Source organism: Theropithecus gelada, chromosome 2 (assembly GCF_003255815.1).
Source record: "Theropithecus gelada isolate Dixy chromosome 2, Tgel_1.0, whole genome shotgun sequence".
Classification (NCBI taxonomy): domain Eukaryota; kingdom Metazoa; phylum Chordata; class Mammalia; order Primates; family Cercopithecidae; genus Theropithecus; species Theropithecus gelada.
Window position 1 is genome coordinate 191,104,131 of NC_037669.1, and position 17,289 is coordinate 191,121,419.

Genomic DNA, 17,289 nt, shown 5'->3' on the forward strand with positions numbered 1-17,289 from the left:
GAAGGAGGAGTTTCTCAATTTTATGATTGAAAGTTCCTGGTAAATTATTTGATATGACACTTTGACAGGACACCCTTAAGTTGTGGGCAGCTTTGATTGCTAGAATGTTCTTCTTTAGAAGCAAGTAAACGCTCCTTGATGGAATACCCGCTGGATGCTCTGCTCTGGATGAAGCCTCAGGGCTACTATATATACAATATAATGTGTGTGTGTGTGTGTGTGTGTGTGTGTGTGTATTTAGAGTCAAGTTCTTGCTCTGTCATTCAGACTGGAGTGCAGTGGCATGATCCTAGCTTGCTGCAGCCTTGAACTCCTGGGCTCAAGTAATCCTCCTATCTCAGCCTCCTGAGCAGCTGAGAATATAGGTACATGCCACTATGCCCAGCAACTTTTTTTTTTTTTTTTAGAGATGGGGTCTTGCTACATTGCCCAGGCTGGTCTTGAACTCTTGAGCTCAAGTGTTGCTCACACCTCAGCCTCCCAAAGTGCTGGGATCACATGTGTGAGCCACCCTGCCTGACCCAGAGCTAGTATTTTGGAGCATCTTCTCTGAGCTGGGCGTTGTTTTAGGTGCTCTACTTGCATTATCTTATTTAACTCTCATTGTAGTCCTTTGAAATAAATCCCCAGTTAGCAGAAAAGGAATCTAAAGTTTAGAAGGGCAAATGCTTTAATGAAAGTCAATGGCCTCACTTTCAGCTGGGGAAGCTGCTGAGAGGACAGGTTGCATTTAGAGGAGAATGAGAGATGCCCTTCAGACTTTTAGCCCTTCACTTTTAGATCAATTCCACTCTTTACAGGAGATTTACATTTTATTCTTGGTGCCTTTCTGAAAGTCCCAACTATTTTTAAATTTTTTATAGTTTGAATATAAATTAATGTATCATAAAAATAAAATGGAATTTTAAACAGAAAGCTGGCTTGAAGATTTTGTGACAAGCTTACTATTTGAATACTGACACAGAATTCACATTAACACAAACAATAGCAGCACCTTAAAGTCAATCAAACCCATTGACAGAGGGTGCGAGTGAAAGACTATGAAATGATGCATATAGTTGCCATATTTAAGCTATTAAGGGCTCAAGGGTATACTTTTGCCTTTAGGATTGCCTTGGAAAGAAATCAAACTCAGAAACAGACAAGCCAAGCCCACCGTATTCTTGCAGACACCTTCAGGTGATGGGAAGGGTGGCCCGCTCTTGCAGGTCCTCCCTGGCTGGCACAGGCTTTCCTTTACCATCCCTAGGATGGCCTCTGAGGCCCTCTACCTTCCACTTCCCTCTATTCTCTCCATTGCTCAAGATTTCTCACCTAAGTGGCCTTTTTGTCCCCCTGACATGACCAGGCTATTCCTATTCCTGGCTCAGAGCCTTTGCACTTGCTGTCACCTCTTCTTGGGACTCCTCTTCCCCGGATCTTTACATAACTGGCTCCCTGTCTTCATTAAGGTTCCAGTTCTGGCGTCACATTCTCAGGAAGCCTTGCCAGGTAATCCTCACTAAAGAGGTACTTTTCTCCCTCGCTGCTCTGGCTATCCTGGCCACTCTGTATCCCATAACAGAACATGACTCTGTTCTATTTTCTTTATAACATTTGTCATATGTCCAGTGATCTTATGTGTATAATTGCTTGGGTGTTCCCTGCCACCTTTCCCTTTGGACCACTCAATGCAAGCAGCCACTTTTTCTTGTTCACCGTTGTTTCCCCAGTGCCTACACTGTGCTGTGTACAAAGGATATGCTTAGCAAGCATTTGTCAGTTATATCAATGACCGAATACTTGGATGAGTGAATGAGCCAGCTAAACTGGAGGTGGTACAGTAAAAAGCAATCTGGACTGAGAAATGAAAAGACGGCACAAAAGTTCTCACCTCCTCACTTCATCAACACAGAGGCCACTGGTTTTCGCAAAAACCCCTTAACCTCTTTAAGCCTCAACTTCCTCATCAGGAAAATGGGGATAACAGCACCTTCCCTCTGTGCCTTCCCAGGTTGTGAGTGAGGAATGGATGCCACTGTTAGTGGCTTCCGTTGTACTCAGTGGGAACACGCATCTGCAGGTAGAATGTAGAGGAATAGCCCAATCCGGCTGTCTTGTGGATTTCAGGGTTGTTTTTTTCCCAAGCAACAACTGAGTGTTTCCTGAGCACCATTAGATGTCCAGAGCTCCTAGGGACTGGGATCTGCATAAGAGGCGGGGCCTGGCCCTTGATTTAATTGGGGAGTAATTAGTGAGCAGTGTCAGCCCTTTATTAGTCATGGGTCTAATAAGCTGAAATGAAGGAAGGCCAAAAAAATCCATTAACTATAGCCATATTTACACTTTCGTTGTCAGCCACACCATTGTTGGTTTAAAACAAGCCGCCTTTAATTTATTATAGTCATTATTTCTGTCTGGAAGAGACAAGGAACCTGAATTTCATAAGTATGCATGCAATGATTGCGGTTGAAGGGAATCATGCTTGGTGGATACTTTTCAGAATCAGTGAATCTCCGAATAGTAGAATTTTTACTACTTCTAAGAAAGAAACAGGTCTCACACTACGGTAATAAAGAAGGCCCTAGGAACTATGTTTGCTAAAAGACTTCCCTTTTGGTTTTAGCTGCTAACTCTAACACACCAGGAACCTGAATCATTTGGGAGACAGGACTTGGAAATAAGAAAGAAGAGAGTGAGGTCTGAGTGCGACAGGACCAAGCCTCTCAGGCTGGGGTGAGGATGGCACACTTTGGGTGCAGTGAGGAGGCTGGCCTGCCTGGAGTGGGGTTTGTGTCGAGAGACCGCGGGAGATGCTGCTGGGAGCATGTGGAGAAGGGCTTCCAATATCAGGGCAAGGAACATTGTGGTGGATCGTGTTTTTCAAAGATTGCTGCAACAATATGTCCATCCTACATTCTCTTCTTAAAATGTGATCCTGCTACTCCTCCCACTGAGGGCTGGGGTCTATCTGCCTCTCTCTTGAACACAGGCAGAACTTTGCTACTGCGTTGATCAACAGAATACGGGGGAAGCGACATTGTGTGAATTACAAGGTCAGGTCATACAAATTCTGTGCACTTCCTTTTTTTCTCTCTCAGGACATTTTCTCTTGGAACCCAGTCTCCACACTCTGAAGAGGCCCAAACTAGCCCACATTGAGAGATTACATGCAGAGGCCAGGTATAGGTGATCTGGCAAGTCACTTGAAGGCCAGAATTAATCACGAGACAAGTCAGTGAAGATAACACCAGCTACTGGCAGCCCCCAGCAGTTGAGTACACCCCCAGTCTTATGTCCTCCCGCATGAGGCCCCAGGTTTGGTGGAATGGCAATAAACCATCCCTGCCGAGTCCTGTTTAAACGCCTAACCCTCAGCATTGGCAAGATAAGGGCTGGTTGATGTCATTCCCCACATGGTTGTCTCATGGGGTGATGTGTTAAACAGGGAGAGAAACTGGAAGGAACACGCACTTCAGTGGGAGGCGTTAAGGAGAGGAGCACACTCCAAGCCATGCCAGGAACCCATAGCACAGGGCACCCTGAGCGGCCGGCCTAGGTGACAGTCACGGCAGTCACCTTTGCTCCTCCAGTCGCGGTAATTCTCGGAAGGTTTTCATGGATAAACATGGGGCAGGTGGTGCAGAGATTGATTGCCATCTTTCTTCACAAATGAAGAAGTTGAGACTCAGTGAGAGTAAGTGGTTAGCTAAAGTCCCTACGGTGGGTGAGTGGATCAAGCCAGCATCTCCCACACCCAGCAAAGCACCATCTAATTCCACCTATTACTCTGGCCTTAGTACCCTCCCTGTCTCCTGCCCTTCCCTGACAGATGAAGAAACTCTGGCCAGAGAACCTCCGTGCCTTGTTCAAGTTCCCTAAAACAAACAAACAACATCCAGTGACTGCTGGGCACCGTGCCGCTTGCAGGGACATGAGTTTCTCTGGTTGACTACAGTGATCCTGGTGTCCACTATGAATATTGTGATGTCATAGCTTGTCTAGACTAACTCCTCATTATACCCATGGGGCAAGCCAGAGCCTACCCATTTTTTAAGGTCCATCCACCTCCTCAATAAAGCCTTCTCTGATGTCTCCACCACTAACAATCAGTCACCCTCTCCGTGAGCTCCAATAACATTTTGTCCATAACTCTACCATAGTATATTATATGGAAGTATCTCTACTTACATATCCAGTGATTAGTACTGGCTGTCAACTGGGCCTTTAGCTGGGCTGTTGCCAAGACACATACAATGACCTCTCCATGTAGTCTGTCCACATTAGCGTTAATTGATAAGTGCTAATGAACTAGAAACGTACCTGCAGGTCCAACAACCAACTGGAGAATCTGACTATGTATAAGGGGGAGAAGCAGTGCTCATGTGTGTGTCTGGGGGCAGGGAGAGAGGGAGGAGAGTTTGAGTTAAAATGACGTGACTTTTCATTTCCCTCGGCAACCCCGAGAGTCTGGGTTTTCTTCTGGAATGTTTTGCATGACCCACCCTGGTAGCAGCTCTCTGCCAGTACATCCTGACAGAAATCTGATAATTAGGGCCAAGGTAACCAGAAGCAGAGCTGGAAGGGCTGCCCAGGGCAGGCAAATGGAGCCTGGGCAGTGTGGTCTGCACCATGCTAAGTCAGGGATGTGTGCAGGCCTGGCTAGAACCCTTGTGACTGCGGTATATTTAGGATGATCGACAGAGGCTGAGCCGGCCTGTGTCCCAGCCAGAGGTGGGCTGGGAACCAGAACGCTGGGGCAGATCTCAGGCCGGCCACTTTCTCCAGCTCAGTAAGCCTTTTTTCTTTTTCTTTTTCTTTTTAATTTTAGATGGAGTGTTGCTCTGTCGCCCAGGCTAGAGTGCAGTGGTGTGATCTCGGCTCACTGCAACCTCTGCCTCCTGGGTTCTAGCGATTCTCTTGCCTCAGCCTCCCGAATAGCTGGGACTACAGGTGCATGTCACCACGCCCGGCTAATTTTTGTATTTTTAGTAGAGACGGGGTTTCACCATGTTGGTCAGGCTGGTCTCGAACTCCTGACCTCGTGATCCACCCACCTCGGCCTCCCAAAGTGCTAGGATTACAGGCGTGAGCCACCGCGCCCGGCAAGCCTCTACCACATGCTGTCACAGGTGTGGGCCCAGCAGTGCGCAAGTAAGACCCAGCTCCTCCATATGAGGAGGAGCTTGGAAACTTACATTACCTCTCTTGGGCTTACTTGCCCGTCACTTGGAAACTTACATTGCCTCTCTTGGGCTTATTTTTCCTGTCTGTGAGAATTGGGTACCTATGAGGCATTTAGCGTGGTGGACACATGGCCACGCCATGCATTCTGGCTGAGAGCAAGTGTTCTCAGCCATTCCCCTCAGACCCTAACTCCACAGACCTCCCTTTCTCAGCAGGGTGACTAACAGACCATCAGAGAGTCAGGAAATTGGAGAATCGCTACGACAATCACCTAGCCTGGCTGGCAGCCTTGAAAGAACAACCGAGTGAGCCTCCAGAATTAAGGAATTAGGAAGAAAAGCAGCCCTGACTTCAGAGGGTGATGGAAAGTTTGCAGTGGATGAGAACATTGAGCTGAGAGAGGGAAGGGAATAAGCAATCTTAATTAGTTGGTTTCCTTCCTAAAGTCCTCTTCAGGTGGTTTGTTCCTCAGGAGGTTCAAAGCACTTGCCAGCTCCCTCTGAGGTGGCTTCTCCCCTGCCCCTGTGATGATCATTGGTCCGATGAGGGTGATGGGGACGTGCTGCTCAGGCAGAGCAGACAGGCTCCGTGGGGCGGTGGGGAGAGCACTGGACAGGCCAGTGGAGTCGGGTGGCTGCGTTCGAGGCCCATCTCTGGATAAGTTGCTTTCTCTGAGGCTCAGCTTTCTCATTGTGTCTGTAACGTGAGAGGTCGGCCCGTGGTCGCACAGACCCTGCTCCCTTCCTACCTCACTGTTCCTTTGCATCTGCAGCTCCCCTCTCCCCACCCACCAGTTCTTACTGCGCATGCTCACCCCTGCTTCCGTTCCGGGTTCTCCTCTCCTCCCTCATCCAAAATGGTGCCCACTGCAAGTCACTCCTTCTCCATCTCTGACTGCAACTGGCCCTTGCTCGTCAAAAATCCTTCTTCCTGCAGCTCTCGGCAAGCCCTCCCTCCTATTCTCCTGAGCAGACAGATGCCACACATGTTACTTCAGTGCAGCCCTCTCAGCTCTAACGACTCATGAGACACCCCAGGCTCTGTTTAACCCTGATAGCTCGATTCTCCTGAAGCCAATGGAATCTAGTGTCTTTTCAAAGCTCCCCAAGGGATTCGAATGCGCTCCCAAGGCTGAGAACTAAGGTGGCCCACACCTCTGTCCCATGTGGATTAACCTCCTCCCTTTATAAAAACAAAGTCCCTTCAAAAGCCTTTTTTTTTTTTTTTTTTTTTTTTTTTTTTTTTTTTAGACAGTCTCAGTCTGTCACCCATGCTGGAGTGCAGTGGCTCCATCTCGGCTCACTGCAACTGCCCGGGTTCAGTTGATTCTCCTGCTTCAGCCTCCTGAGTAGCTGGGATTACAGGCATGTGCCACCATGCCCAGCTAATTTTTATATTTTTAGTAGAGGCGTCGTTTCACCATGCTGGCCAGCCTGGTCTTGAACTTCTGATCTCAAGTGATCCACCTGCCTCAGCCTCCCAAAGTGCTGGGATTACAGGCGTGAGCCACTGCATTGGGGCCAAAAGCCATTCTTAATGACATCTCCTGCGTTTGGTTGTCTTTTTTTCTTTCCTTTATTTAAAAAGCTATTGGCCATCAAGCCCTGGAAGTTCATGACACTCCTCAGTCAGCTCACAGCACGTTCTCACCACTGGTCCCTGCACGTCCCCTCTTTTCTTGTACTAAAGGTGATTATCCCCAGGCCCGAATCCTATTCTTTTTTTTTTTTTTTAAACCCATAGACCATCATTTTGACATGTTTATCTTTTTGTTTGAACATGTTCTTGCAAAGCGTGTTCTTCTGTGTATATGGACTTTTACGTGTGGAAATGACATGCCCTATGGTCCCGCCAGTGACTTGGTTTCCTGGTGTTCCATACGTTCATCTTCCACACGCCCTGTGGTCCCCGCCAGTGGCTTGGTTTCCTGGTATTCCATACTTTCGTCTTCCACACGCCCTATGGTCCCTGCCAGTGACTTGGTTTCCTAGTGTTCCGTACGTTCATCTTCCACATGCCCTGTGGTCCCTGCCAGTGGCTTGGTTTCCTGGTGTTCCATACGTTCATCTTCCACACGCCCTGTGGTCTCCGCCAGTGGCTTGGTTTCCTGGTGTTCCATATGTTCATCTTCCTTAAAGACCATGCCCTGAGCTCACCATTCCTCTTTCTGAGAGAGCTGAGGCAGTTCTTCCGTCTGGGGAGCAACCGTTGTTCCAGGCTCAAAAATACCACAGCAAGTCAGAGAGACACACGTAAGTGTAGGATTCTAGGACCTTGACCCTCCACCGCAAACAGGCACTCACCTCTGCGTGCTGGGAAATGGTGGTCTGTGTGTCAGCCAGATAAACACGTAAGTTCAGGGGCATCTGACAAACAACTGTCCCCACCCATCTTGTTTTGTTGGTCCCATTTTCAGCACTGCTGATGTGGCTTCCTGAGTTCCTGGCCACTTGAAAAAACAAAGAGCAGCAGCCTCGACGCCCGCAGGACCCTGTGCAGGCAGCTCTGGGCAGCTGTCCGTCAGCACCCCTGTGCACACAGCGAGCAGGCAGCAGGCCAGCACCCTGGTCGGCTGGTACCGACGCCCTCCATCTGTCCATCTGTCCCTAGGGCTGGGTGGACAGGGAAATCTCTTTACAGGGCCGACAGCGGAGCCTGGTGCTGAGACCATCTGACCCGATCTTGAAAGGACTGCATTCTCCTGCCACTCTCTGGCAGATTCCAGCTTGGGGCCTGTTTTCTGGAGCTAGCTGTCTCATGAACCCCAGCATGCTGGCTGGGAGATCTAGCCGGGTCAGTTTTATGGCCAAGAGAGCAATCGGTTACTATCTCAAGCTGGAGCAAATGGATTATCTTTAGTCAGTCTGTGCAAAGCTAAAATCAAAATGTTTCTGTTTTTGGTTTGGGAGTGATGCATCTGGGCAGAGGGGTGGTGTGTTAGACTCAGTCCATGCCCCTCATTTTGCAGGGCTGAGACTGAGGCCAAAGGGACTTGCTCAGGGTCACAGAGTTGCAGAAGAATCCCCAGTCACACTCAGCTGTCCTGAACCCCAGGCTGTCCTTTCAGTGCCCCAGCCTTTGTTCCAGGTTTCATCCCCCACGGGGCTGCCTGTCCTCATCAGTGCACAATAACCCGGGCTCTGCAGGAGGGGCCGCCTTCTCTTTCATGCTGTGCTGTTGAGCGTAGACCACAGAACATGGGATACCTTGCCCTGGGTTTCTGTCCAGCTTTGCTGTGTATTTCAATCTTTGAGCTTTAGTTTCCAACTCTGGGGGGAAGGGCTAACAATAGTTATGATACATGCATCAGGAGCTTTGTCATAGCCTTTAACCCAGTGATTTGTCTTCTGGGAAATTCTCCTGTAAAAGTGACTCAAAAAGCTTTATGCTCACAATGTTCGTTGTGCACATAAGAAAAGTAAATCTCCAAAACAGTATTCAAACTCACAAAGAGAGCATGATCCCAGCTGAGGGGGGGGAAAAAAAAAGAAGGAAGGAGGCTGGGCACGGTGGCTCACGCCTGTAATCCCAGCACATAGATAGGCTGAGGCGAGTGGATCACCTGAGGTCAGGAGTTCGAGACCAGCCTGGCCAACATGGTGAAACCCTGTCTCTACTAAAAGTACAAAAATTAGCCAGACATGGGGGTGGATGCCTGTCATCCCAGCTACTCGGGAGGCTGAGGCAGGAGAATCGCTTGAACCGGGAGGTGGAGGTTGCAGTGAGCTGAGATTGCACCATTGCACTCCAGCCTGGGCTATAAGAGCAAGACTCTGTCTCAAATTAAAAAAAAAAAAAAGAAGAAGGAAATAAATAAACAATATCCAGGGTTGCTTAGGTGATGGGTTTATAAATAATAGTTTCTTTATTCTTTTACTGTTTCAAAATGTTTTGCAGTGTATATACCATCATGCCTCACTTAACAATGGGAATTTGTTCTGAGAAATGCATGGTTAGGCAATTTTATTGTTGTGTGAACATCGTAGAGTGTACGCGAACTTAGATGGTGTAGCCTGTTACACACCTAGGCTCTACGGTATGGCTTATGGCTCCTAGTGTACAAACCTGTACAGCATGTGACTGTACTAAATACTGTAGGCAACTGTTGCATAATGGGAAGCATTTGTGTCTCTAAACATAGAAAAGGTACAGCAAAAATACAGTATAAAAGAAAAAACGTATACCTTGGCAAGGTATAGATTTTAAAATGTGTACATAGTCAGTGCCCTGAACCTATATACCTGTACAGGACATTTACCATGAATGGAGCCTGCGGGATTGGAAGTTGCTCTGGGCGAGTCAATGAGTGAGTGCGGAGTGGATGAGAAGGCCTAGGAGTTGCTGTACATGACTGTAGACTTTATAAACACAAGACACTTTGGGCATACTACATTTACTCAACAATTTTATCTCTTCAAAATAAATTAACCTTAGCTTACTGTAACTTTTTTACTTCATACATGTTTAATTTTTTAAACTTTTTGACTGAGCTTAAAACACAAATGTATTGCACAACTGTATACAAATATTTTCTTTCTTTCTTTTTTTTTAGACAGAGTCTCGCTCTGTCACCCAGGCTGGAGTGCAGTGGCACAATCTTGGCTCACTGCAACCTCCCCCACCTGGGTTCAAGTGATTCTCCTGCCTCAGCCTCCCGAGTAGCTGAGACTACAGGTGCGTGCCACCACGCCCAGCAAAGTTTTTTTTTTTTTTTTTTTTTTAATAGTAGAGACGGGGTTTCACCATGTTGTCCAGGCTGGTCTTGAACTCCTGACCTCATGATCCACCCACTTCGGCCTCCCAAAGTTCTGGGACTACAGGCATGAGCCATCGCGCCTGGCCCATATTCCCTTTATATCCTTACTCTATAAACTTTTTCTATTTATTTATTTTTATTTTATAAATGTTTTGTTACAAAGACACAGACACACACATTAGCCTAGGCCTGCACTGGGTCAGAATCATGAATATGACTGCCTTCTACCTCCAAGCCTCATCCTACTGGAAGCTCTCCATGGGCGGTAACATGAATGGAGCTCGTGTCTCCTATGATAACAGTGTTTTCCTCTGGAATACCTGCTGAAGGACCTACCTGAGGCTGTTTCACAGTTAACTTAAAAAAAAAATACAAGAAGTGCACTCTAAAATAATGATAAAAGGTGTTGTATAAAAATACTACACAATAGGAATTTTTTGACTCTATTGTAATTTTGTAGGACCACTGTTGTGTACGAGGTCTATCAATGACCAAGGTGTTCCTCTGTGGCACGTGACTGCATGTGACTTTTAAAAGCAGCAAAGCAAGGCTTTGAAATAACTTCAAGCATCAAAAATGAAAGAAGGAAACATTTAAAATTCTAGCCTGTTTTACAGTGTTCTAAGCCAGTGTTTTCAACATCGATTATCAGATTAATTCTCACAGCAGCCCCCAGACTTAGGTATGGACTTGAACTTTGTACCCCACTTACAAATGAGGAGGCGGGGGCGAGGGAAGTGAAGAGACTGTTTCTACCTGGGAGTGGAGGGGGCCAGCAAGGGACCAGGCTTCTGGCTGTGGTGACGGGGCAGCTGCCATCAACATGCCTACCCCTTAAAGCACAATGTCAAGACTAACCAACGATGGGGCAGGGTGAATTGTTGGGCAGCCTGAGACCTGTATGTGAGTGGGACAGACAGCAGAGGGGGTGCCTGGGGTTCCTGACCCCCCCTTCCTCTGGCTAAAGCAGAGAAAGGGCTAGACACAGGCAGCATCCACAGAGAGGCTACCTGGTGCCTGGACTTGCTCCTGTGGCTTTTTCTTTTTTGAGACGGAGTTTCACTCTTATTGCCCAGACTGGAGAGAAATGGTGCCATCTTGGCTCCACAGGGTCAGAGAGCCTGTCAAAGGTCCTTGGTATTTCAGGCTGCCTTCACTCCCCCTTCTCACTCATTCTGCCCCTTTTTGGAAGCTCAGAGCTCCCCAAGAAAGGAATGCAGGCCTGGGGACTCTGGGTTAAGAAGGCTCAGACGGAAGGCCCAAGCTGTCTCAGGAATTCACACAGAGGCTGGCAGGAGGGAAAAGACAGGCCACTTGGGCTCACAAGGTTGAGGGTCCAGGTATCAGGAAAGGGGAGGGAGCATGCGGCTTTGAACACACGCTTGAGTGGTACCTCAGCATCTCACCCTGCCCAGGTAGCACCATTTTGCAGTATCGCCTCCAGTCTCTCTGGATAAGGTCTGCATTGCCTGAGCCCCTTGTCAGAGCACCTCCAATGTATGGGCAGTGGCTATGTCATCAGCGCCCTGAAGGATAAGATGTGGCCCTGTGGTGAGTGTGGGAAGACAGCCCTAGCAAGAAGCGAAGAAGGCACAGGCCTTCCCTACACTTGGGTGTCTCACAGGGTCCGTTTGGCTGAAGTGTGAATGAGGAGTGAGAGTTGCAGGGAAGAAACCTCCCCTGGATGCCTGGCAGTGCAGGGTAACGGACAGAGCTCTTGAGGGTGAGATGCACCAGGATCCCTTGCATCATGGGGAACTTATTTAAAAATGCAGATTATGGGCTGTCCTCTGAGATTCTGGTTCAGTCGTCTGGGACGGGGCCTAAGCATCAGTGTTTAAACATGTTCTCCGGATGATGCTGATGCACGTGGTCTCTGGACCACTCTTGCGGATCCCTTGACTAAAAGGTTAGCCTGACTTGCCCACAGCCAGATAGAACTACACAGGCTCCAGAATATGTCCTCGTACCGACACCGTCTCATCTCTGGTCTAGAAGCCCAGTTGAGGCGCCCATATAATCCACACCAAACAGGCATCTCCTCATTCTCCCAGATGCTACTGAGATGTCTCCCTGGGAGACATGGCCAGGTGTCGTCATGGCCTGCAGGGAGCAGTTGTCGAAGAATCGGGTCAGGTGGGGGTTGGCTGGCATTACCTGTGTTTCTGTTGTGGTCATGGCCGCGGTAGTCCTTGCCATCACCCTGCGGTGACCAGGCTGTGAGTTGGAGACCTGCAGCCCCGAGGCCGACATGCTGGATTACCTGCTGGGCCTGGGTCAGATCACCCGCCGAGATGCCCTGGAGGTCACCTGGTACCACGCAGCCAACAGCAAGGAAGCCACGACAGCTGCCCTGAACAGCAACATCACTGTCCTGGGAATTTCTGCACGTTCCCATGGGAAGGAGGATTTTATATATTCTCAGTGTTCAGTTTTGGGGGCCAAAGTACACACAAGTGCTTCTCACCCTAGGTTACCTGGAACTCCAGTGCTCCACGGTGCTATAAGCAAGTCCTTGAACTATTCCAAAAACTCTTCTTCATTTTTTTATTTTTGAGATGAACTCTCACTCTATCGCCCAGGCTGAAGTGCAATGGTGTGATCTGGGCTCACTGCCACCTCCACCTCCCAGGTTCAAGCGATTACTCCTGCCTCAGCCTCCTGAGTAGCTGGGACTACAGGTGTGCACCACCATGCCCGGCTAATTTTTGCATTTTTTAGTACAGACAGGGTTTCGTCATGTTAGCCAGGCTGGTCTTGAACTCCTAATCTCAAGTGATCCACCTGCTTTGGCCTCCCAAAGTGTTGCTATATCAGGTGTGAGCCACTGTGTCTGGCCCCTCCAAAACTCTTAACTATAGTACAACTGTAGGGCTAATGTTTACATTGCTTTTGGTGCAAAATACATCCATTTAATATGCTGCCCTTGGGCTGAATCCACTGCAGTGAATATGTATTGAGTCCTCACTGTGGGTTAGGTAAGGCTGGCCTGAAGTTTACATGTTTTCATGTCACTGATTCATTCTCATATGGGTAAATAAGTTATTAATTAATGCACTCAAGCAGGCAACGTTGGCCGAAAGAAAGATTCCACAAAGGGAACAAAATAATGACACTTAAAACGTTTGACTGGTGGAGAGTTAGGTGCTGCTGGGACCTTCTGCCTCCCACGGGATCCCAGCCGCAGGGAGCCTCGGGGACCCTGGGTCGTGTGGAGTGGGGGGCATTCTTCAGAGAGCGTCGTCGTGGCCTGCAGGGAACAGTTGTCAAAGAATCGGGTCAGGTGGGGGTTTGCTGGCATTACTTGTGTTTCTGTGGTGGTCATGGCTGCCATAGTCCTTGCCATCACCCTGCGGTGGCCAGGCTGTGAGCTGGAGACCTGCAGCCCCGAGGCCGACATGCTGGATTACCTGCTGGGCCTGGGTCAGATCAGCCGCCGAGGTGCCCTGGAGGTCACCTGGTACCACGCAGCCAACAGCAAGGAAGCCACGACAGCTGCCCTGAACAGCAGCATCACCGTCCTGGAGGCTGACGTCAATGTCGAAGGGCTCGGCACAGCCGACGAGACAGGAGTTCCCATCATAGCACACCCCCTGGCTATCTGTAGCTTCAACACACTGGAGCAGTGGCTGGATGGTATGCCAGGCTCTTCCCAGAAGGGCATCAAACTGGACTTCAAGAACATCAAGGCGGTGGGCCCCTCCCTGGACCTCCTGTGGCAGCTGACAGAAGGGGGCAAAGTCTGGCGGCCCATGCGGATCAACACTGACATCTTAAAGGGCTCTGACATGCCCATCTCAACTGAGGTCAGTGCCACAGAGTTCCTGGCCCTCATCCAGGAGAAGTATCCCAAGGCCACCCTGTCTCCAGGCTGGACCACCATCTACGTGCCCATGTTCCCAAACAGAACGTACACCCGAGCGATGGTGGAGAAGATGCACGAGCTGGTAGGAGTGGTGCCCCAGAGAGTCACCTGCCCTGTGCTGTCTTCCACGGTGCGAGCCACCTGGCCCCACTCCAGCTGGCTGCTGAGTCAATCTGAGAGGTACAGCCTGATGCTGTGGCAGGTCGCCTCGGACCCCATGTCGGCAGAGGATCTGCTCTACCTCTAGGACAACACTGCCATCCATCAAGTCTACTATGACATCTTTGAGCCTTTCCTGTTGCAGTTCAAGCAGCTGGCCTCTACTTGGCAAGCTTAGAGAGGATGGCTGTACAGCTGTGGCCTACAGAAGGTATTCCTGAATGGCAGCCCCCTCACCTGGGCGATTTGGGGCCCCACAGTGAATGCCACACGGAAGCAAACGTAACACGGGAGGCAGCCTGATCCCTCTTCTCCAGCGGTTCGGGGGTGATGGTCTTGATGCTGCCCCCGGGGTACAGCAACAGTCACCCTCCCAGACACAGAAGGCACGATCCTGCGGAACACTGGCTCGAGGGAACTGTGGCTGAGAACCCCGTGCCCACTGTTTGTGCTCCAAGTGGCAGCATCCTGAGGTTGGAGTCCTGCCTGCAGCAGCTGGCCACACATCCCGGACACTGAGGCGTCCATTTGCAAATAGTGGAGCCTGCAGCCCTGCGGCCGTCCCTGGCCTTGCTGGCCTGCCTCTCCAGCCTTGGCCTCTTGCATCAGCCTGTGTGGATGGGGGCCAAAATCTCCCACAGGAGTTTTCAGTCCCTGGTCACATGGCTGGCAGAGAACTGCTTACAGCTGTGGCTGAGGTCTTCCCCTGCGTGACTCTGGCACCAGGCTGGCCTGAGGAGGCGCTGGGCAGTGGCTACAAGGAACAGCTGTTCACAGATATGCTAGAGCTGTGCCAGGGGCTCTGGCAACCTGTGTCCTTCCAGATGCAGGCCAGGCCACCGGGCCACAGCACGGCTGGAGCTGTAGCCAGGCTGCTGGCATCCTCCCCCTGGGCCACTGTCACAGTGGAGCGCAGCCCAGCTAGGGGCAACTATGCCTCTGAGAGGACAGTGCTGCTGGGGGCCAGGGCTGTGGACAGGACCCGAATCTACTACAGGTTGCCCCAGCGGTACCACAAGGACTTGCTGGCAGATGTTGGCAAAAACGGAGCACCGAGGGGTGGTGGCCAGTGGACCCAGGGTGGAGGCTGCCCGCGGGGAGGCAAGAAGAAATAAAGGCCTTTGCCTTTCTCCAGGCAAAACAAAACAAAACAAAACCAACAGAAAAGGAAAGGTTAGAAACCCTGGTCTGGATATCCAGCTTATTGTGTGTGGTCAATAGAAGCTTTTTAATAAATGAAAAATGTTTTACTCACCCCTGTCACTCCTTTGCTAGAAAAGACAACTTGGAGCTTCCAAGAGAACAGTCTGTGCCCTGGCTGTGTTTCAGAAACGCTCGTTCTGCTCAGTCCAGCTGCAGGGAAAAGGATTGTTTCTAGAAGAAAGAGCCTACTTTACACAGCTGTATCCAGGGAAGGCTGAGGGTTGCTCCCCATGGCCCTCAGGTTCTCCCCCTGACTGTTTATGATCAGGCCCATGTGCAGCTTCTGGGATCCCTAACGATGCCTGATATATGGGGAGCTTAAGTGGCTACATTTCAGGCTTCAGATATTAGCAGAGGACTCTTGCGCTGTCTGAAGACGAGCAGTTGATGTATTCCATGTGCTGGAGTCTGCCAGCCTGTTAGAATTTAATTAAGCACATTCTTTCCTGACAGCCTTCTGGTGCTCAGGAGCAAGATGCTTTTGGCTTTTGGCTGCAATTGGAACTCATTCTTTCTCCCTTTTTTCCGGAAGCTCTCAGCGTCTCCTCTGCCTTCAGAGAACCCGTGGTGGTGTGCATCAGGGTCACTCCTGGAGATTCTGAGACAGCCGTCTTCCTTTCAGTCGTCCTCCATAGGTGACTCTGAATTGCTCTGAGGCCTAAGAACTGCTGACCTCTGTAGGTTAATGAACCTCAAGCCAATGCCTCCACGCTGGACCTCCCGAGCTTCAGACATTTGCACCTTTCTGTCTTTCGGGCAGCTCCACCTGGAACGTCTAAGAGGCACCTCAAGCTCCAAGTAGATGTCCTATAAGTTTTGGAGTCCCTCACCTGCTGTATTCAATTCATTCTATTCATTCCTTCTTCCAAAATGTCTCTCAATTCTCTCACCTCCTAAGGAAAATTCTGCCTTTTGTAAACAAGGTCTAGTCACTGGATGGAGGAGCTGTTTCTCTGATTCACCCGATTTCCCTTTTTCTTGAGAATTTCTCCCTAACCATTGCTCCCATCTCGTAAATAACTTATAATAACTTGGGTAGGGGCCTGTGACTTCCCCTGCACACATGCATGCTTCTTCCTTTAGTTTCCTCTAGCACAGCTGAGATGAGGCTGGAAACCCTGACTGGATTTGTCCCACTGGAGACTCAGTGATAAGAGAAGGGAGATCAGCACAGGGCGTACTGTGACACAGGATACCTGGCATTCCCCCGCTTTCCCTTCGAAGCCTGAAGGGCCTGCCTCACCCGAGCTCCCCCTGGCATCCCTATGGTGGGTACTGTCTTGGCACTTGCCAAGTTGAGTGTGTGCCCAGAACAGGTCTTCACCCAGAACAGCTGGAGCAAGGTCCTCTCCCTGCTTCCCTGCTTCATTTCTGCTTCTTGTCAGAGCATCCATCTGGTTCTCAAACGGCTGGTGTTGGATATAACCACTCCCTTCAGAGAAGACCATGCCTATTCCAGGGCCAGGGCTGCATAAGGTTGAGCATTGCAACCAAACCAAAATATGACGTAGTGACCCCAATTGTAATGATGAACTCACATTACAGCCCCTGGCCATGCCATTGCCGCTGCCTTAGTTCCAGGCTTCAGTAGCTCTTGCCAACCGGTAGCAGAAGGCTCCCCTCCCGTCATTGACCACAGCCAGTCTTCCCACAGTAGCTGGACCCACAATCCTAAAACTACAGAATATCACCGGTTAGCAGTTCTCAAACTATTTGATCTTAGGATTCTTTCATGCTATAAAAAATTACTGACGAGGTGGGCGGATCACGAGGTCAGCAAATCGAGACCATCCTGGCAAACACAGTGAAACCCTGTCTCTACTAAAAATACAAAAAATTAGCTGGGAACTAATTGGTGGCGCGTGCCTGTAGTCCCAGGTGCTCAGGAGACTAAGGCAGGAGAATCGCTTGAACCTGGAAGGCGGAGGTTGCAGTGAGCCGAGATCACGCCACTGCATTCCAGCCTGGGCGACAGAGCAACACTCTGTCAAAAAAGAAAAAATTACAGAAAACTCCAAGGGTATTTTGTTTATGTGACTTATATCTGTCCTTATTTACTATATAAATTAAAACACAGAAATTTAACAAATGTTAACTTACTAATTCACTTAAAAATAGCAATAAACTCATTACATGTCAA

General features: G+C 49.5%; 1 pseudogene; it reads left to right on the top strand.

Annotated features, from left to right (window-relative positions):
- Window positions 1–12,173: 12,173 nt before the first annotated feature.
- LOC112619437 lies at window positions 12,174–15,061 on the top strand (annotated as a pseudogene).
- The last annotated feature ends 2,228 nt before the right edge of the window (window positions 15,062–17,289 follow it).